The sequence below is a fragment of the Protopterus annectens genome, chromosome 1.part2 (genome assembly GCF_019279795.1).
Source record: "Protopterus annectens isolate FY-2018-M chromosome 1.part2, PAN1.0, whole genome shotgun sequence".
NCBI classification, from domain to species: Eukaryota; Metazoa; Chordata; order Ceratodontiformes; family Protopteridae; genus Protopterus; species Protopterus annectens.
The window spans coordinates 1,014,367,965-1,014,390,577 of NC_056727.1; positions in this window are offsets into that span (position 1 = coordinate 1,014,367,965).

Here is a 22,613-nt window from a genome sequence, read left to right on the forward strand (position 1 = left end):
TGACCAAATTATTAATGTGTTCAAATGGCGTGACAAAGCTGTCATTAGGGCTACAACTATCTGCAAGAAGTACAATAAATCCTGATTAAAAATTTCAGAGCCAGGCCCTGCTCTGTGGCATAGGGGATAGAATCATGAGTATTTCTCAGCTGTCTGGGATTCAACTTGCTACCACAACACTGGAGGAGCAAGGAGGGGAGTGGTGAAAGGTTGAGGCTCGCTCTCCTGTCCCAGGAGGTGGTGGGGATTGCATGCACTCAGGGTCACACTGGGCAGTGCTTACTTCCTGGTGGAGATCAGTAAGCTAACTGATCATTCCTCAGGGGATAGTGAAGGGATGCTTAGATGCAGCTCTTCTTGTGGAAATGAGGGTCCACCTTCTGTCATCCCATTCCTTGCCCTGTCCTATACTTTGCCAGGTCCATGCATGTGATAGGGATGGAGGTAGTATCAGGTGAACATCTTTGCAGGACCTTCCATACCTGTGGTGTCAGTAGCAGGAAGACAAGGTGGACAGTCAGTTGAGAAGCATACAGCAGAAGTACAACAGCCAGGGCAAAGGTGGTGGTGCAACACATTGCAATACGAGCAAATAGGCAGTATCTGGTTCACAAGCATGAGCTAAGACCCGGACAACACAGAGAAAATAAAATGCAGGATATTCTGAATAGTGCATGGACTGGCCATGCTATGCATCAGACATCAGCATACTTACTCATGTTGGGGGTCGAAAAGTACTGTCATTATCTGTTGCACAGATGGGAGAAACAGTGATAGGCAACTGCAAGACTATAAAACGAGGTAGATATGGTCATTGGGGGTTGCACAGGTGGGGGCAGAGGGATAGGCAACTGCAAAACTAGACAATGAAGTAGATATAGTCATTGCATACAAACGCAGTTGCCACATACCCTGGGAAGCCATGCAGAGTCAGAGATCCTCCAGCTACCATGAAATGACAATTGGCATTATCCTCTGTGCTGGCTTGTGACACCAGGGCTTGATGCAGTTTTTGACAGGGAAAGGATAGAACTCTATGACTATGAACTTTCACCCTAACTGAAAACACCATATATTTGTCTTGATAAGCATCATGGTCCATGAAGTAGTTATTTTGACTTACTAGGGCTGGAAGTCTGTGCGCCACAGGAAGCAGGAAGGGTTAGAACTACATAAATTTGTATGACTATGCCAGTGCATATACACATGTATGTGAAATGCATCACCTGGAAGGTATGTATGGGCACAGCTCAGTTTTACTCAACTGTTTATGAGCCACAGTTATGTTATGCTCAGACTCCCCACATTTCTGTTCTGTAGCCATCAATTACATACTGCAGCCATGTGTCAGTATGCGGCCACTGATTCATAAATATCTGTGATATGTCCTTCACAGGGTTTCCACTGTATTTGGATACCTCACCACAGCAAAAGCAGATAGTAGAGTGCAGTGACAGTGTCCAAGTTTCCTATTCACATGCACATCATGACTTCTACCTCAGTAGGGCTGACCCCACCCACAGAGTTTGTTGAGCTTTCCAGACAAGATGCCTTCTTAAGCTCTGTAAAACTGAATTCTACATATTTTTTACTGAAATTTGTCTTTTCTATACTTGTATAAGAATGAATGCTGTCAAAAGATGGCTTTCTGTCACACTAACCAGGGGTCAAGTAGCATGATAGCTATGTTAATGAAGCTACATAGCACCACTATTTCTGAATTGCTTTGATAGTGCACTGTGTTCTCAAACATGTTGCTAGTAGCTATGTGTCATCATAGCTAGCATGTACCCAATGTGGTTATGCACGTGTACAACTACTGTAGTATTACAAAGCAGAGCTATCCATTCTTAACATCAGGGTGCAGCACTTAGTGCATATAGTAGTGCTACATTTCATGACAGAAATCTATATGCATGGGGCTACCATTTTACTTCACAAGATGAACTGTCTGATTGGTCACAGCCACTTCAGGGAATATGGACTGCAGGGCTGTATTGTGGTATGCCAGGACAGAAAGAGCACAGTGTTCTTGTTCTTTCTGCGCAGGGACTTTGAGAAATGCCTGATGGGGCAGTATGATGACCCTTGTGAAAGAAGGATGTGTAGTATATTATTTCTAGGATAGCAATAGATGCCAATGGCATCAGCCATTCTGAGGTGAAGTAATGCCATTTACAAAGTGATCTGAAGTTGTGCCTCCTTGATCTGATTTATTAGTGGGAGGCACACATTAGGGGATGAGACATGTACACACATACATGAACACATGAACACACAAACACACACACACACACACACACACACACACACACACACACACACACACACACACACACACACACACACATGTGTTATAAGAATTTTTATACTACAACCTTCTGCTATCTTACATGTATAATCTGAATTTTTAGGAGTGCAAAATTTGTTTACCAGTGGCATGGGACTGAGAGTGTAACATGGGTGGATGTTGTAGAAGAGCTTTCCTAGCAACAGGATGCATAAGCTATCTGTGCCATCCAACTGAACAATTGTAAATGTATTGGTGACATATGTGTCTGATCATTAATCAATGTTTCCATTTTTACCTTCTTTCTACAGATATAGTTATAGAAGAGGATGAGGTGAGGCCATGTTTACCTTGGTCTGTTCCAGCCAATTCATCAGATTCTAGGTTACCAATGGCAAACCGGGCTGCATCTCAGGAAGCAGAATGATGTTTTCCTTGCTTTAGGTTAACTGAAGAGGTCAGTGGTGCCCTCAATGGCCTTTTCAGGGGCAATAACGGTTTCTTTACTGAAAGTGGTCCAGAATGTCCACTCTGGCTTCCCAGGATCATGAAAACATTCTGGCGGTTGCTAGTGTGGGGTGCCAACTAAATGATCACCTTGGCAATGTGAAACGCCTTCTGTTTTGGCTTGTAGAATCACATGAAAAGCAGGCCCCTGCCTAGTAAGCCACCAGGGAGCAACTGGCTCATAACATTGACCACCCAGGAAAATAATGTCTGGGATTTTATCCTGTAGGATCATCCTGTCATCCAACCAAGTTGTGACCTTTCCATTTTCCTATCCAGATATTTTCCATCCATGTGTCATTCACCATTCCTTGTTCTTTTTACAATACATCACCAATCATCACTAGTCCACCGTATGTATGTCTGTGTTCTTTCACAGTGCTTCAGACCATGTGTGTCTTCTTCCCTTGTCTGAGTCTGCATTGTATGTTTTTTTGTCTGCCACTACTATTCGCCCTTCTTCCATAATCCTATTCAGTGCCTTCCATCACCATCTTCCACTCTTACCCTTATTTTCCATACACTACAAAAATCAGATCTTTTATTGAAAAATATTCTTCCTTCACAAACCTTTCCAACCTTCTGATGGCCTTTGTGTATCTCCGTCTCCTTATTATTCTCCCCTTTATTACTCACCTATCTACCCCATTTCATCTCCCTTTTTATTTTTTGAAGAACGTGACACCTTTGTGCACATCAGCTGTGGTCTGCTTGAAGCTCCTTCACTTCTCTTCTTATTCCAGGTAAGGGTGAGTGTTAGTGGCAATATGTGGCACCAAACTGTCCACATAAGCATGCACAGACTTGGCTGAGCTATCCAGCCTTCATTGCCATGTAAATCACATCAATGATGCACCTTACTGTAGTGCTGCTCCAGCTGGAGAGCAGCCTTGCATTTCTTCTCATGTTAGCACTATGCACTTCTTTAATAATGTAGTCCTTTTCTTAGATTGTCAACACTATTCAGTGCCTAATACATGTTTAGTTAGCTTTGTGTTTCTTCGTTCAGTGACCACTTTGAAAAGTAATGCTACGCAGGCATGCCACTCTTGTCAATGAATCCTAATGCGAGTCTTTTGTAATGCCTATGCAAAACATCAAAACTTTGTAACAGAATCACAGTAATGTGCTAAAATTCCACTTAACAATGTTGGGTAATTCCCAAACTGGAACTTCAGGTCAAGAAAAGGATAAACATGTTTTTAATAACCATCAGTCAATGTCCCTGTGCATTGCTTTTAGCAACATGGAAAACACAGACTCTACAGATCATTGCAAGGAACAGTTTTATATTCATTCAGCAACTTGCAAATGTTTATATTCTGCTTGGGAATTCAGTCACATTAAAGTATGTGTTTCATACACATATAGCTCATAGCACAGTGCTAGTTACCACAAGTAGCAGCCATATTTAGGGCATGGGCAAATGCATGAGAATGCAGATGTGTAAACAACTCATGCAGCAAACCCATTGACTATTAGCACACTGCAGTCATGTAATGTTTATCTAGGAAGCCCAAATATGTTGATGTTTATACAACAAAGAATCCAATTCCATTTATATTAGGAACGAAAACATGATAAAAACACACAACTGCTACCATACAGACTAGCAACAGAAAGCACTGCACCAAGTAAATATAACATCCTCCAAGGGAGGGGGGGGTCTATCCCCATTCTCCATATCTTGAAAAATACTACCTTCAAGGATACACACCCCTGGACAAATGGGAAATTCAAGAAAACAAAATGAAGAAACTCACATTTTCTTCAAGTGGCATTATATTTGAGACCTCATTGCACTACAAATAAGAAAAGAATATTCAGAATTCTGAAACACTAAAACTACAAAATTATAAGAAGATGACAGTTACATAATGATGCCAGTTTAAGTCTGGACAGAATAATATTTAACCATCCATAGTTCTCTCTCCATGCATGTATGTATGTATGTATGTATGTTTGTGTGTCTGCGTGTGTGTACATGCACACACACACACACGCACACACACACAGACACACACACACACATACACATATATATATATATATATATATATATATATATATATATATATATATATATATATATATATATATATATATATATATACACATACACACATATGACATTACAAAAGAAAAGCCAGTAGAGTTGATCAAACTGTGCCAACTTTTTCAGAGTCATATTGCAGTAGAGCAGGGGGAGGGAAATATGCCCTTTCCTCACTGTAGTGCAATCTTAGATTTGACATAAATTTTTTTTTGTGGGGGGTTTCCCATGTGAGGCTTGCTCCTCGCTCTGTAAAAAAAAGATTTTTTTTGTTTCTTTTTCTTTTTCAGTGTTTTGAAGTTTAATCATTTGGTTTTGATCCTTCAAGGTTTGATGGTATGACATTTCACTATAATGTTATCATTTCACAGATAGATAAATGAATACACTGGAGGCAATGGAGTGTAAAAACACAGGTGAGATGATAACAAATACAACTGACTGTGGCTTTGCACAGTCAGCTGTAGAAGGATTTATGCTATTTACACAATACCTTAAATCCAGGTTATCATCTCTTATATTCCTAAAGCTGGCTGCAGATGCCATAGCCTATCCCATTGCCATTATAATCGACAGATCTATAACTGAGTGTAAAGTACCCGATATATGGAAAATCTCCCATGTAATACCATTACACAAGATAGGTAATTCTTTTGAACTGAAAAACTACCAGCCAATTGCTATTTTATCACCCTTATCAAAGATTCTGGAAAGAGTTGCTCATACTCAACTCATGGACTTCCTCCTAAAAGCAAAATGCTATCTAAAAATCAGCTTGATTTTAGACCTTTACAGCACAACAACAGCTCTAATGTCCTTCTCAAACACAGTTAACCATCACAGAAACAAGGGACAACTAGTTTCTGCCATTGTTTTAGACCTGTCTAAAGCATTCAACATGGTCAACCATAATAGTCTACTTAACACACTGAGCACCCTAAATATCAGCACCCCCTCTATATCATGGTTCAAAAGCTACCTATCAGGATGCCAACAAGCAGTGAAATGGCAGAACCAACTATCCTCTCTCTTGCCTGTAACCATGTGTGACCCTAAGGGCTCCATACTTGGCCCTCTACTCTTCTCTCTATTTACCAATCAAGCCTCATACTCCACACCCAGTGCTTCAGTAGTACAATATGCTGATGACATCACCATCATATCCACACCCCAGACATTAGGCGAACTATTCTCCCTGGCACAACAATCCTTCTCACTAGCTGAGACATGGTTCTCCAACTCCCAGCTTATTCTAAACCCAAATAAAACAAAACTTCTACTTTTCAGTGCTTGTAGATCCCCTCACCCATATGGCACCTCCATCATCATATTCAAAAATAAAATTACAATCACTCCTACTTCCATACTTAACTCTTAGGTGTAGAAATAGTCTCCAACCTTAAATATGACATTCATATAGCCCAAACTATCAAAAAGGTTCACAAAAAACTTGGTCTCCTTTATTGCAACAGAAAATGTCTCACTAAACAAATCAAAATCACCATAGTCAGTACACACCTGCTTTCTACCCTCCCCTATGCATCCCCAGTACTAATCCACCTCCGCAAAACTGACCTACACAAATTAGAATCCTGTTATAACAAGATTGCTAGATTTGCTACTGAGATCCCAAAAAGGTCTCATCACTGTGTAGCTCTCAAGCAACTGAGCTGGCTTGAGCTACCATAGCTACTGAAACTCAATCAATTGTCATTGGCCCACAAAATTTACTATCATCCAACTAAAACTCCAGCACTACAGAATCTAATTACACCTTACTCTACTACTAGAACCTTAAGATCCGGTACCCTAAACCACCTAGATGTCATCAAACATACCAACGAGGCAGGGAAATCTCTTTTCAGCTATTCTATTTATAAGATTATAACTCCTTACCTTTCCACCTTACCTCCATGTGCTCCACCAATAAATTCAAAAAGCTCCTCAAAGCACACTATATCAACTCCTAGTTATGCTCCTGTGATTTCCCAGGCTAAACACTACTGAACCACCTATTCCCATCTAAACCTAATCTCAATGTACCCAGTAGTGTAATTACTTTTCTTAGTGTGTTTTTTATACCTACATCATCAACACACATGCATGAAGTATTCCTAATGTTATTAAGTATCATATGTACCTGTAAGAGAAGTATTATATTGTGGCCACCTACATATGAAACTATATGCCAATGTTCCTCATCAGGTTTTTTTGCTATGTGTTATCCTATGCCATCCATTAGGTATTACCAGATACCTATGTTGTATAACTTGTTGATCTCTACCTGTTAATCTATGTAATTTTATTTGGAGCTTTTCTTCCTGGGCCTCCACTGAAAATGGACCTGTGTCCAGTCGGACTTTCTCGGTAAACAAATGTAAAATAAAATAAATAAATTATAAGTAACTCCACCAGTTTACTTATACACTGGCCCAGTAACACAAAGCCTTTCCACCAAACATGCTTTAGGATATAGTTTGCAGCTGTAGTGCTTGGTTAGCCCTTCACCCCAGCACTAAACAAAATTTTCACTTGATCTTCCAACAGGCCATATCCAGTTTAGGCTCTAAATAGATCATTCAGCAGGGCCCCTGTATTACATGATGATCCTCTCTCCTAATGATCTAACTTCTTCATTTCCTGTTTGCAGATGCCAGCCTTTTATATACCACTAAAAAGCATTTAGGTTTTCATTATTCTACCTAATACTCCCGATTACCTGAGCTATTTTTGTTGTAATTTAAAGACGTGTCACATTTGAAGACACATTCCACCTTTTCCATAGACTGGATGTCACAGCACACACACACACACACACACACACACACACACACACGCACACGCACACGCACACACACACACACACACACACACACACACACACACACACACACACACACACACACACACACACGTGTGTGTGTGTGTGTGTGTGTGTGTGTGTGTATGTGGGCATTCATATATTCTCCATACTTCCAGCAACTCCCCACACCATTGACATACTTTTAGCTACCACCTACACACCCTTCAGGCACAGCACAAATTCAAAAACTTATCCTAAGGCATCTGCATATTAATTAAAGTCATGACTGTCTTATTTTTGTAAAATACTATGGACCTCCCTTACCTTAATCTTGTTGCACTGTAAATGCTGATCATTTAGCTAATTTGTGGTCTCCATTTTTTACAAAGGTACCCTTAAATGTTTCTTACATTGACCCATAGTCATATCTAAATATTTGCACTTCAAAGAAAATTGCAGTGGTTGTGTACCTTGTGCTAATGGGGAGTGGGGTAACATTCTTTAATTCAATTTATTAGTTTTTAATTTTAGGTATGTTCAAGGTTAAATGAACTTAGAGTGAAATCTGGTGAGTATTTTAGTATAAATATCACATTTAGTTAACAAAATTCTGATGAAACCTACATGGAATAGGTGTGGCTCAGGACAGTATGTAGCACATGACCATGATAGCTATCTATTCTGGTCCCCTGTGCTGATTCATGATCTGGTACCACCTCCATTTTTATGTTTAGGAGAAAAAAAGAAATAAAAAAAAGAAAAAGAATCTTCTCAATGATTAAAAAAAGCAATGCTTTCTTGGTTACAAAATATAATAAACTGGGCAGGGGTTAGCTATATCTTGTTTCATTCATAAGTGGAAATGCACTATTTGCATTCATTTCTAAATGTTGCTAGTGTACTTCTGCTCAATTGTCATCTCCTGATCATATTTTTTAAATTTCTTTATCCTTTTGTTGACCAGGTTAGTCCTATTAGGCTAGTAGCCTTTTTTCAGGGGAGACCCAAAGTGCTATATATTCTAATAGGGGGAAATTTAGCTAGAGCATCAGGGAACTTCTCCTTCTCTTTTGAACTGCTAATGGTGCCAGAGGGCTCCTGCAGCACCAAGGAAGAGACCCATGAGGAGAAGCAGTAGATTGGAGAAGGATAGAAAAGCTATGCAGAGTTTGGATGTGGAAAATAAGAATATGGAGAAAATGTTGTTCTATAATGAGTATCAGAATGAAGATTAAGATTCTGTTGTGATATATGATTCAAATGAGTAGCATTTAGCTATCTCAGTGGAGACTGAAGTAAGGGAGTCCTTTGGAGAGGTACAGATAGCAGACCTGGCATCAAGAGAACATGCAGATGATGGTCTGTTAAAAAAAATCAAGCAGGCCAACCCAAGTGACAGTTCTGCAGGAAGCAGAGACTGGATTTGGGAAATGGAGGTAAACAGGAATAAAAACAACTTGGAAATTGACAAATAAATGTGAGAATATAAAACATTACTTATATTTTTAAAACATGACAGAAAAAGAAAACTTGGACATATTGGAGTGTTTTTACTTTGTTATACATGTGGGGGACTCTGAAGCATATGCCCTACTTCATGGCATTAATGTTTGGAGTAACACTTGGGATAGTGGAAGAGGAAGAAAACAGTTAACTGTAAGTAAAACAAACTTTTGCTCTTAACAGTAATGTTTGTAAAGTGCATGATATTTGCATGCTAAGTAAAGTTTTCTCAGTTATTTTCAAGTGTAACAGGGATACTAAATTAAACATGCACCCCTGTTTTTCCTTTCTTTTCACTTGCTCTTTGTTCAGTTTTAAGAAATGTAGGCACTGCAATGTAAAAAAAAAACAGAAGAAAAGTCAGAAGAGTATGACACAAAACAATGATGTGCTTTTCCTCATTTTTACATAGGTGAATGACTGGATTAAGGCTACTGGCTTTATCTAGTAACAAGTTTTAAGAGAAAGCAAATAAATAAAAAGAAGATTGAATATAATAAAGCTGTCCTCTAGCAAACAAATAAAATAATACATGTATAAATAAATGCATAAATAAATAAATACTTGCAGAATCAACCCCATAGCTGGTTCTCCTATGGAAACAATCTGATAAATGCAATAAAAACAGAACACTTCTTTCTTTTAATGGAGATAATGTTTCTTGAAAACATTCAAGTGTTTTCTCTTCCTGGGAGATTAATAAAGATAAGATAAAACCAGACAGCACTTAGTAGAAGCACAGCCTGTACCACAAGTCTTAGCATAGATAACCTTCATTTTAGGTTAACCCAAATCTATGAGTGTGGCTGTCAGTTTGGGAAAATCATTCCTATTATGAAGATAAAGCTTCAGTATCTGAAGGTGCGCATAGTTTTGTGTATTAATAGCTTTTGGGGGTGTATTGGGGGTGTGCTTTTTTTAATGTTTTGCAAGATGTGACATAGGCTCAAACAGATATGACAAGAAACAACTGTATGAAAGGTCAATCTGCCAAGCATTAGTGTACTTGTAACACAAAAGCTGTAATATAAACTTAACAAAAAACTGTTACAAATAAAAGGTGGGAATAATAACTGTAACATAATGAGCCTTTCAATATTATTTTTAAATGGTAATGGTCTCACAGATATATACAAAAAAGAAAGAGTAGTGAACTATATTAAAAAGTGTAGAATGCAAATAGCTATACTACAGGAGACAGATTTGGAAAGAAATGAGCATGCAAATTTGATAAAGAAAGATTTTCAGTATTGTAATTCAGTGGAAAACCTTGTACAAGGGAAAAGAGGAGTACTTATATTAATTGCAAGAGGAGCTCCAATAGTGATAGAAGAGGATAAAAAAGATAATAATGATAGATATGTAGTATTAAGGGGCTACTGGCAATGGAGGAGGATTACACTGGAATATATTTATATTCCACCTAAAACTGCTATAATAGAGCTTAAGAAAATTTTGGGAGAAATAATCAGTTTTCAGCAAGGAATATTTCTTATAAGTGGTAAATGGAATTTGATTTGCAGTAGGGAAAATGAGTCTATGGGGCCCAGAAAGGAAAATATAACAAAGGAGGGTAGAAACAAAAATGGGTAGATTTTTGAAAAAAAATTATGAAAATATCTGGCATGGAAGATGTGAATTAAATAGTAGGAGTTTGGATTGAATTTATGTATTATTCCCCAAAATAAAAAAATGGCTAGCCTAGACAGAACTTACATTTCACAGGAATATGTGCATTTAATTGAAAGTTTTGATATCCATCCAATAACTATTCAGCTCAAGCACCAATAATAACTAAAATAAAAACACAGGGTAATGAAATAAAATGAGACACTGGTACTTTCCCACTGATATGTTGAAATAGAGGAATTTAAGGAATGGGCAGTGGAAATTGTTTGAGAGTTATTAGAGAAGACAGAAATTTCTTCTGTAAATATATCTAGAGTGGGATAACAGTAAAGTGAAGTTTAACAATAAGGTGGAAATAAAGAAATATAGATATAGTTAAAAAGCAACAAGAATTATTTAGAGGGGCTGACAAATGTTAAAGTATTGCAGAATAGGGGGAGTCTCACAGAAGAAGAAGAGGAGCAATAACAGAGTGCTAAGCAGAAAATAAAGGATTACATCAATAATATGCATGAGTTTAGAATGATTACTATTAGGCAACTGTTTTTTGATAATAATGTCAGAGCACAAAAACTTCTAACTCAATGACTCAGACAGCAGAAAGTAGACAGGGTTGTCGTCAAGTTTAGGGAGCTTATAATAAGGAAGATAACAAGAGATCCTGTAGAGGTACTAAATATATTTCAAAAAAATTTAAGTCTATATAAAGTAGAGAAATATGGAGCTCAAGAAAATGTACAGATGCAACTCTTTATGAAATAATTAAATATGCCAAGGTTAGAATTACATAATGCTCAATTACTAATAGGATAGGAGAAGATGAGATAAAATTGGTGATGTATAACCAATCAACAGGAAAATCAGAAATTTGGAAGCTAAAAGTGAAAAAGTGAAAAACATATGAAAGGTTTTGTTAACAGTATTTTTAAGAGCGAAGCACCAATTTCCTGGAAGAAAGAGATAGCAGCTGTGTCGCATTGTCAGCCTAGCTATAAGGAATTTTGTAAATAATTATGTCATTTGAGAATATTAATGTGATTTATATAGAAGTGTGACAGAAGGAGATATGCCAGCACAGCTTTCTGGAATTTTGTAAATAATTATATGCCATTTGTGAATATCAGCAGGATGCAGTTGCTTGTATTACCACTATATTAGAACTGTATGTCATATTGCATAGACGTGTACTGAAAATATATTTTCATGCACTATTTTAGCCGTTTAGATATATACATTTTAACGGGAGATTAACCTGCAAAACTTATGAATATTTGAGGTTAAGTTCCTTTATAAGTGGGCCATAAACAAAAGATGTTATCTCTCAGGTTCATTGCAGTAGCAACACAATGTCTAGAGCTAGACATTTGTGTATTGTCTTGAAAAGATAAGTAATCACTAGGCTTGAGATTCAGAAGTGTTTTATTATTTTATGACTTCCAGGATCTGCAAACAACTGACAGATATGTATTTTTCACTGGGAGATGCTAAAATGCTGGTAGTTTCTGACAAAGATGGTTTAGCCTGGGAACTAAATTCAGGTAACAAAAAGTGATGTCATGATGCAAGTGTTCTAACAGAAATATTTGAGATATTGATTTAAGAACTCTCTGAGAGAGAGAGAGAGAGAGAGAGAGAGAGCATTTTGTATCTGTCTTTGATCTGGCATCCACTCACCATTTCTGCCTGCTTGTTGTTCTGTAAGTAAGTTTTTAGGGTATAGTAACTCTTTTAGATTCAGATAGGAATATAGTAAAGTATAGCTTATACATTTTATTTCTTTATTTGAGACTGTCCTGCAATGTTGTTTTAAATACTTCATGTGATTTTGAACTCTGATGTAACTGATTACTTGCTAAGAATTGTCTTGTTTTTTATTATTATTTATTATTAAATATACTTAAACCTTTCAATTGTGGCTGGTCTGTCTACTGATATTTAAGCTCCTAGTGTACTTGCATATCTATTCGGTGACACTGTACAGGCCACTCCTAATAGCCTAGCACTTGGTCAAACTACCATTTGGATTAATAGTAATATTACACAGTAAGATTGGACACCCTTTGTTAAGGGCCTTAAAGTAGTGGATACGGAGTGACTGGGGACAGATGAAACTACCTTATGGTCTGGGCAGAAGAGGGCATAGCTAGTAAATCCATGCCAGCCTTTCCCAGGTGTTTGTGTGTGTGTGTGTGTGTGTGTGTGTGTGTGTGTGTGTGTGTGTGTGTGTGTGTGTGTGTGTGTATGTGTGTGTGTGTGTGTGTGTGTGTGTGTGTGTGTGTGTGTGTGTGTGTGTGTGTGTGTGTGTGTGTGTGTATAAATCAAACCTCTAAGAGTGTGTGTCAGCTATTCTGGCAGGGACACAAAGAGCTGATTGGACAGAGAGGGTGCTGGAGGTCTTGGCTTGGTCACTCAGCTGAGGTCTCAACTCTATAGCTGTGCCAGTGGGGAGTTTTACTGGGGATCTGGAAAAAGAGGGAGAAACCATCCCCAGACAGACTGTGGTCTCTGTGTGCTCTTAACAGAAATTGCACTTTATTGTTTATGTACTTGTCATCCTCCCAGTGTGTACGTTCCCCACTGCTGCCTGTAGTGAGGATTGAGGTTCCTTGATTACTGGGCCAAAAGGGTAAGGAACCATCAGATACAGCTTCATGCAGGTCCATTTCAATCCTAAACCATGATTATAAAGTGTTTATGTCTATAGTGGCTAAAAAATGGAAAAGGTGATGCCAAAATTGATTGATAGACATGGATCCATGTTTATAGGTTCATAGTTTCATAGGTTGGTACTAGGCTATCGTCCCAAGGGCCTATACAAGCATAGACATAACAATTCCCTGGCTATTTCTTCCCACACTGTTTTCTTTCTTGGACCCCTGTCTAGCAGGGTGACTGACGTGACCCCCGGGGTGAATTTCCTTTCTCATGTGGTTTTGTGGAGGGGAGACAAAGATTTGACAACACTAGCAGAGCATCGGTGATCCATTGGGAAGCTGGATATAAGAAAATACCACTGTTGTTGGTGGGTCTTGATGCAGAGAAAGCATTTGGCAGAGTAAGCTGGGGGTTATTTGCATGCCCTGATAAAATTATAAGGTTAATTAGGAGGATATATGAGGGATCAGATGCAAAAATAAAAGTGGGTGGGTTCCTCTCTGATAATTTTTGTTTGAGCAGAGGAACCAAGCAGGGATATCCTCTTTCCTTTATATTTGTCCTATATTTAGAACTACTGGCAAATGAAATAAGAGACTCAGAAATTCAAGGATATAATTGGTATGGTAGTCAAGAAAAGCTGGCTCAATCTGCAGATGGTATTATTTTATACCTGATAAGACCAGAAAAGGATATTTCAGTGTTATGGAACATTTTGAAGCAGTTTCAGATCTTTTCAAGATACATAATTAATGAAGCTAAAATAATGGCAATAGCTGCAAATTATGTACCCACATGCAGATTGGTTCAGCAATGTCCATATTTATGGGGACATGATAAAATCAAGTACTTAGGAGTATGGATTAAAAAGGATTCTGGGGTTGTAGCTAAGGATATGTGAGATAAGACTAAAAAGGTAGCACAAAAACTGAGAAACTGGAGCTCTGTTATATGGATATGGATACCAACATACAAATAATTAAAATGTTTTTAGTCCCTTTATTCTTATACACAGGTCAAGCATACTTTGTCAACCAGAGGAGAAGTTGTGAATAACAATTAATAAAGAACTGAATAATTTTATCTGAGATGGGAAGATGCAAGAGTCAAGTGGGGTAAGCTGATTCTTCCAATTTAACAAGGCTCCTATATATAGCACAAGATGAAACATATAATTCAAAGTGGAAACGGATGATGATGAAATGGGGGGAAGCTTAAGAAATAAGGACAGAATGGGATTTTGGACAGAGATCCTTAAGAAGAATAACAATAACCAGGCAGAATATTACATTTATAAAGCAACAGAAAGTATGCTAGGAACTAAGCCAACACCAGAATGGAGAAAAGAGATTCTGCTGATAGGGATGACTGCAATTAGGGATACAGACAATACGCAAGAGGGGGATGGAATTTATTGGAGAAAACTGATAAAAGAACCAAGGTATTGGGAACAAATAATTACAGAGGGAAAGGTAATAGAATGGGAAGAGGCAAAGAATTTATTTGGACGGCAGGATAGAGATTGCCTTCCCTGTCAAGGTTTGATATCAGGGAATAGGCAAAGAGAAAGAAATGGGGAGATCCTAAGCAAAAGATCGGCATTGGTAGAGTTGTGTTGAATCGAGAACAGAAGCTGCTGTTAAAAAAGGAATAATTTGTAGACCATACAATATATTGCATGATAGCTATAAGAATCAGAATCAATCAGAGTAGGTTAGAAAAGATTGGGAAGAGAGACTGGATAAGCAATTCACAAAGAAACAATGGGGGGATATATGTATGTCTCCCAAATATACAGCAAAGTCTAGAAGATTTAGGATCTTTGTTTGGAAGTATTTACATAGGTATTTTTATACCTCAAGTAGATTTCAAAGAATTTTTTCTCAGGTAGACAGCAAATGTTGGAGGTATGATGAGGAAAAAAGGGTAACTGGGAAAATATTTTCTTGGAGTGTGAAGAGTTGGCATACTTTAAAAATTTTCTTCAGACTGCTCTATCAGAGATACTGGGTGAGCTATGATACAGAATCAGAATTGCCTAGACATAATAAGGCCTTGCTAGGTCTAATAATGATGGCTGCCAAAAAAGCAATTACTAGAAAATGGAAATCAAAGTCTAAACCAACTTTACTAGAAGTAGTGAACATAGTAAGAGATAAATCGATTGGGACTGGGATCTTTAAAAAAGGTAGGCGCAACTTGCATAGGAATAAATGGGAATTGTGGGAACAATACATGCAGAGGAGGAACAAGGTTTAAAAGAAGGAAGGATTTGAATTAACTATGTGATATTTGGCAATGACTGGATATATTGTAAGTGATGTATAATGTTTGCAACTACAATTATTTCAAAATGATTTGTGATGTATAATGTTTGCAACTAAAATTATGTCAATATGGTTTGTTTTTCTTTTATATAAATGCATGATTGCCTATGTTATATGTGATAATTTAATAAAGATGTTCCTTGTTTGAAAAAGAGGCTAAGGGAGAAGGTGAACTAAGTGAAGAAGAAACTGTAGAAGAAGAAAACTATGGAGAGGAAATAGGAGGTGAGAGAGTTTGCATGGAGCAAGAAAGGTTAGGAAAAGACATTGACATTAAGAATTTTTTGAAGTTTTTGAAAGCAGTGAAAAATCTGATTCTGAGGATCGAGTATTATTTGTACATAAACCCAAGACAATATTCAATAGTGGGAAGAGTAAATATAAGAAAATGAAAATTTAAAAATATTTCTCCTTAACTTAAAAAGAAGGAAAAGCAACAATTTTAGGGTACTTTTGGTAAATGCTTACAGTATTATTAACACTTTAAGAAAGATAGGTATACTGGAATGGTGTGGTAAATGTGATGTGGATGTTATTATGTCAGAAGACATAAGATGCCTACAAATGAAGAAAGAATGAAAACAGAAAAAAATGTGGGCTGGAAATATAATTTGGAGCTTAGCAAGACAAGTTGTTCTGGAGTGCCTGTGTTGTGTAAAAAACAGTGAAAATACTTGATGTAACATTGGTAAGGATGAAAAAGTAACTTTTGTGGATGTGAGGTGGAGAGAACATGTTTGTAGAATTATAGCACTGTATGCATATACAACTAGCAAGAAAAGAGATAATCTGTTTCATCAAATATTACACTACATGGTGCTTAACATGAAGGTTGTAATTGCATGGGACTTTGTGATTTAAAGGGAAAATGTAAAAGAAAAAGCAAGATGTAAACAGAATATATACAGGAAGTAATAAAATGTGGTAAGTTAGCAGTGTGGAACAAAAACCAATTGATTTGCCCATGAGGGACATTTGGGTCTGAAATTATGTTGTATTATCAGAAGGTTTGGGGTTGCAGATGATACAGATGTGACAGATTTTACTGACCATTTAGGAATATGGATGGTGATGATAGAAGAAAGGGAATTTGTTAAAATAGGAAAGGGAATAACAGAATAAGTGAGAACTTGTCAGGTGAAATTGTACTGTGGGAACTATCACAGTTATGGAATGATTATATAACCATGAAGAACTTCTATAAAAATTAGTAAACTGGTCTAAGTGGTGATAAAAAGTATATTTTGCAGTGCCAGGATGATGTAAAAAAGAAAGAGAAAGTGAAGTATGTGAAAATGTATACATATGTTTTAGAGAATTTAGAGATTAGTACACGACAGTGTTATGATATGGAGAAAGAAATATATAAAAGAAATTAAGAAAAAAATAAGACATTACTGTTTAGGCAGAGATGCAATTTACATAGGAAAAGGAAGGACTTATATTCATATTTGGATATAATAGTAAGGGAGGATATTAGTATAATGAGATAAATTAAAAATGTAAATGGAGAGTTAAACAACGAGCAAATTATGAGTATTGTAGTACAGCATGTGGAATAAACACACACATATATAAATATATATATATATATATATATATATATATATATATATATATATATATATATATATATGAATGTAAAGTAAATTTCCAGAATGAGTTGAGAAAGAATTTAAAAAAGAAGTCACTAGTAATGAATAATTGGATGAAGTACTTAAGAGAGTAAATGCTGATTCAGCATCAGACCCAGGTGGTGTAGGATATGGAATGGTTGAAAAATGGTTTTGTTTATAAAGAGTTACGTAGTGGGGTATTATTATTCATATAGAAGAAAGATGAGAAGGATAAAATTAAAAATGGAGACCTATCATGCTAAATAACACAAATTATACATTTGTATGGGAATAATACAGAATAAAATGGAAGAAAGGATGAGGGATATTATGGAAGAAGGTATATATGGTAGAAACGGGAATAGATGTCAAGAATTGTTAGCAGGTATGATATTGTGCATAATGTTATAAGTAAAAAGGAAGATGTGAAAATTATGGTAGGTGACATAAGCATGGTATTTGACACCATTGTACATGATGGTTTGTAGCATGCTACATAGAAGTATGAAATAGGTAACAGAATTATGAGACTGTGTATGTCACCATATCAGAATAAAAAGTGAGCTTGTTAGTGAATGGGTGGATGAGTAAAGAAATATGCCTGAAATGTGGTATAAGACAAGAATTCCCATGAGTGGAACCTTGTTTGCTTTGGAGATGAATGTGAAAGTGAGTAAAGTAGTGAAAAAGTATGCTAGATATGTGCTACAAAAGGAGGTGATAATACTGGTAGTTTGATATATGCTGATGATATAGTTGTAATTGCTAAGAACAAAATATGGATGTAGGAAATGTTGCTTTGCCTGAATGGATGTTTAAAGGAAATGGGAATAATCATGAATAAAGATAAAAGTAAGGGTTTGGGCATTCTAGTGAAATCGGGCTGTGTATTTTGCAATGAATGAAGTGTCTTTGCTTGGAACAATATTTGGGGAAAATTATGTAAAGATGGATTGTATAAAGATCAAGGAAGCTATTTGTAGACAGCACAGCACATAAAAGGAAGACCTTGGTGCACCTGCTTCAGACATGATTACAGAAGGCATACTGAAGCTAGTCCAAGTACTTAGCTATTCAATATAGGATAATTACAGAATCCACACACACCTCTCTGATTCCAAAACATATTGTGTGCATGCAATGCAACTTAAATGTGACAAACTGCCATTCCGACTCTGCGTCTGTAATTCTCGGTATATGCTTTACAGACTTCAAGGAATAAAAACTAATATTATGGAGTTTGACAAATTCCATAGCAAAACAAACAAAAAAAAAAAAACATAAAAATGAAACCTGCTGTTATGAAAGACAAAAGGTGGCAGTGATATATGCCATAAATGAGGATGTTGCTGTGCAAAGTAAAGGCAGCCAGTTAGAGTAAGAGCAAGGCTGACAGACCAGGAAATAATTGACAGATACTGCCTAGACAGACAACTGGTGCAGGCTGTCTGCAACATGTGTGTCCCACACATGTATGCACAGACCCTGTGAGGAAACCCCATTCCCCCCTTGAAACCAAAGTTTGTAGCTTGGGTGCACTTGCATTTGGAATATTCCAGAGACAAGCATGGGACTGCATCCACTTTCCATCACCCCCATGGAGCAGATAATTATAATGCAGCAGTTTTATAGCATTGCAAACTTCCCACATATACTCAGTGCAATAGATTGCACACATATACCTCTCAAGATACCAGTGCATCCTGAAATAGACTGATACTTAAATAGAAAGTGATGGCCATCCGTCAACTGCTAGATCATGTGTGCAGCAGATGGCAGTATAACAAACATCATGGCAACACACCCTGGAAGTGTCTATGATGCTGCCATGTGGAGGAAGATTTGACTGAGCGCTACATTCTACAAGGTACAATACCTGAGGGACTTCTATTAGAAAAGTACAGAAGCACAGCTAGGATGCAATCAAGGATATCCCTCACAACAATATCCATGTTGTCCAAATGTGTTTCATTCCCCACAAGAGGTGATTGTGGTTATCCACATGAGCTGTTGCTAATGACCCCATACAGAGAACCATTCAACCCTGCCCAAGAGGCCTACAATAGAGCACACACAACAACTAGCAACACCACAGAGTGTGCGTTCAGTGTACTGAAAGCTAGGTTCAGATGTTGGGACACATCTGGGGGTACACTGCACACCTAAGAAGGCAACACAGATGTTAACAGTGTGTGCCTTCTACAGAACATGCTAACCAAAACACATGGCTGTTTTCTAGCTGCAGGTGTGGATGAGCTACCTTAAGAACTCCAGATGTCAGAAGATGACATCCCACATGTATCAATGGAGGAGCATGAAGATGTAGGGGACAGAAGACACAGGAATAGGCAACATAGGGTGCGACCACAAGTGCAGACCCAGCCAACACAGCAGTCTCTGACCCAGAACTTTGAGTCATGACAAGCTATACATACAGGATTACATAGATTATACAGTGATGTTCCGGTGTTGATCCACTACAGCAGCACAGATTACATCCATTGGCAATTACCCAGTAGATGTACACACTGAGCATCAGACATAACACCATAATCATAATATATTACAATAGGAATATATGAAAATGTGTCACAACAGGGATCATTGACTCAGGATACAAGTGACATAAGTATGCATACACGCTCAGACTGTTGTATCACTGTATGAAAAAACAATAAGGAACACACATCAATGCTACACATTTCTATCTCTGCAATATAATAACATGAAAAAAGTAGAAACAACACAGGACATAATACAGAACGTTTAATAGCCACAGAAAAATATATCACAGTAAAATGGTAATTCAATAATATGAGACAACTATGATTATGACACTACTGGCCACACTCTAACTCAATTTAAGTTGATCTGACTGACATAACAACTCCAAAAAGGCAATGTAGTCGCTTAAAACTTTAAAACCACAGTGCAAAAGCAGCTCTCCAGATGATATAGGACACAAGCACCTATTTAGCACTTTCATCCACTTTAATAACGTGAACTTCTTCAGAAACAGTTCAACTTACCCAATCTTCCCCTTATATAACATTAATTAATCACGACAAGAAATGACATCATGTAAAAACAAAAATTAAATCCTTTAAATGAATAACATAATAAATATGTCCTTTACTTATTTGTACAATAAAAAACATTTCAAATCGATAGTTTCATTCAAACCTGGTGCTTGATCTGCACCAAGGTACATTTGCCAAAAATCATCTTTGCATTCTAATTTATTATTATTGTCCCCACCAAAACATACATTATCTACCTTGTCCAAAACAAAAAAATAAAAATTTCTTAAAGTCATTACAATTAATAACATGTCTAGCTAGAGCATTCGATAAATCCTTCTTTTTAACTGCCAACTGATGTTCGTAAATCCTACGTTTCAAACATCTGATGGTCTTACCTATATAGTAACTTAGGCAGGGCATACAAATTGCAATATAGACCACATATTCACTGCTGCATGTAAAATTGTAATTAGCCCAAAAAGTTTTATTAATGTGACTTAATGTGACAAAAGAAGAATTACTAATGAATCTACATTGCTTACATTTTTTACAAGCATAAGTACCCTTAATTTTTTGTCTATTGTCCAAGTCATTTTCATTTATTTTATTCCCGCATTCTAGCATGCTTTTAATGTTAACCACCTCCTTTTATGTAAATTTAGGTTCCATTCCTATAATGGTGACTAAGTCCTTGTTCCCTAACAAAACTTTCCAGTTATTTTTAATATCTTAGATGTACCACATTTCATTTACAGTCGGCAGTGGAAAGGCACTAGTGTATGTTTCATTTCTATTACTGTTGTTACTATGTACCAGAGAAACTGGTGGACCTACTATTAAATCCTTTTATTTTAAAATAGGAGAAGCAAATCCATTTCTAAGGCCCATTACTTCTTGTTCTATATGTTTCAACCACTGCTGACTGTATCCTCTAAACATAAACAATGACCTTAGGAAATTTAACTCCTCAAAAAAAGTATCATCATCTGAGGTTAAACAACTTAACCTAATAATCTGTTCTTTGACTACACCTTTTTCCATGTGTGGTGGATGTAGACTATCCTTGTGCAGATATTGATTTGCAAAGATTGACTTCCTGAATATACTACTTGTGAACTTTTTTGTCTCATGATCCAATGATAGATGTGTATCTAAATAATTAATGGACTCACCAAAACCACTTGTTTTAAATTCCAGGAAGTTTGTTGTTAAATTTAAATGGGAAACAAAATCTGTAAATTCGTCATATTGCCCATCCCACAGAGAAAAAACAAGTCATCAGTATACCTATAATATAATTTGGCTTTGTTTGAAAAGGGATGGTCATTCAAAAACTTTGTTGCCCAATTTGCTATCAGTGTATTTGCAAATGCTGGAGCTACCCTAGCTCCCATCGCCACTCCAGATGTTTGTTTGAACAACTGGTCATTAAACCTAAAATAATTGTTGTGCAAAACTAAATCCATCAGAGTACAAATAGTGTTTATCTTTGTGTTATCAAAATCAGTGTTATATGTTAAATACCCTCTTAGGTATTCTATATGACAGATGTTCTATGGTCAGTGGTGATTCTGTAGACAGATGGCCTGCCTCTCCCATGCTGGAATCAGCTGAGCACAGTCAGGGCATGCAAAATCCTGCTGATACTTTGGCACTGGCATTGCTGCAGTATTGTTGAGGCCAGGGTTTCTACTGACTATGTCACAGCTAGCAGACTTCATTTTGAGCAGCCAGTCCCACCATTATCTCACTGTAGCTGCTCTTCTGTCCTTCATGCATTACTTGTAGCTGGTGTGCCACATGTGCTGTGGCATGTGCAAGTGCATGGATGTCTGACCAGTGCTGTTGCTGTGAACATTCATTTTCCTGCAGCAGGAGGCAGACACCCTCTGACACCTAGCCATGCTCAATATCTGCAGGCTTACATCTGCCAAAATGTCCTGTTTCAGTTTGCGGGTAACTGCCATCAACAACAGTATGAACTGGGGTCTGTCATTCAACATCATCACCCTGTTCAAAATACAATGTGCTGTCATCCTCCGAATGGCCAGACAAGTTCCCCTTCACATCTGAGGCTATAGCTGCAGCAACATCACTGTCAACATCCTGGATGGACTCTCCCAATACATCAAGGTCCTGTGTGCCAGCGGCCATAATACCATGCTGAGACACATCTCTAACCAGATCATAACTGCTGGATAGACTGT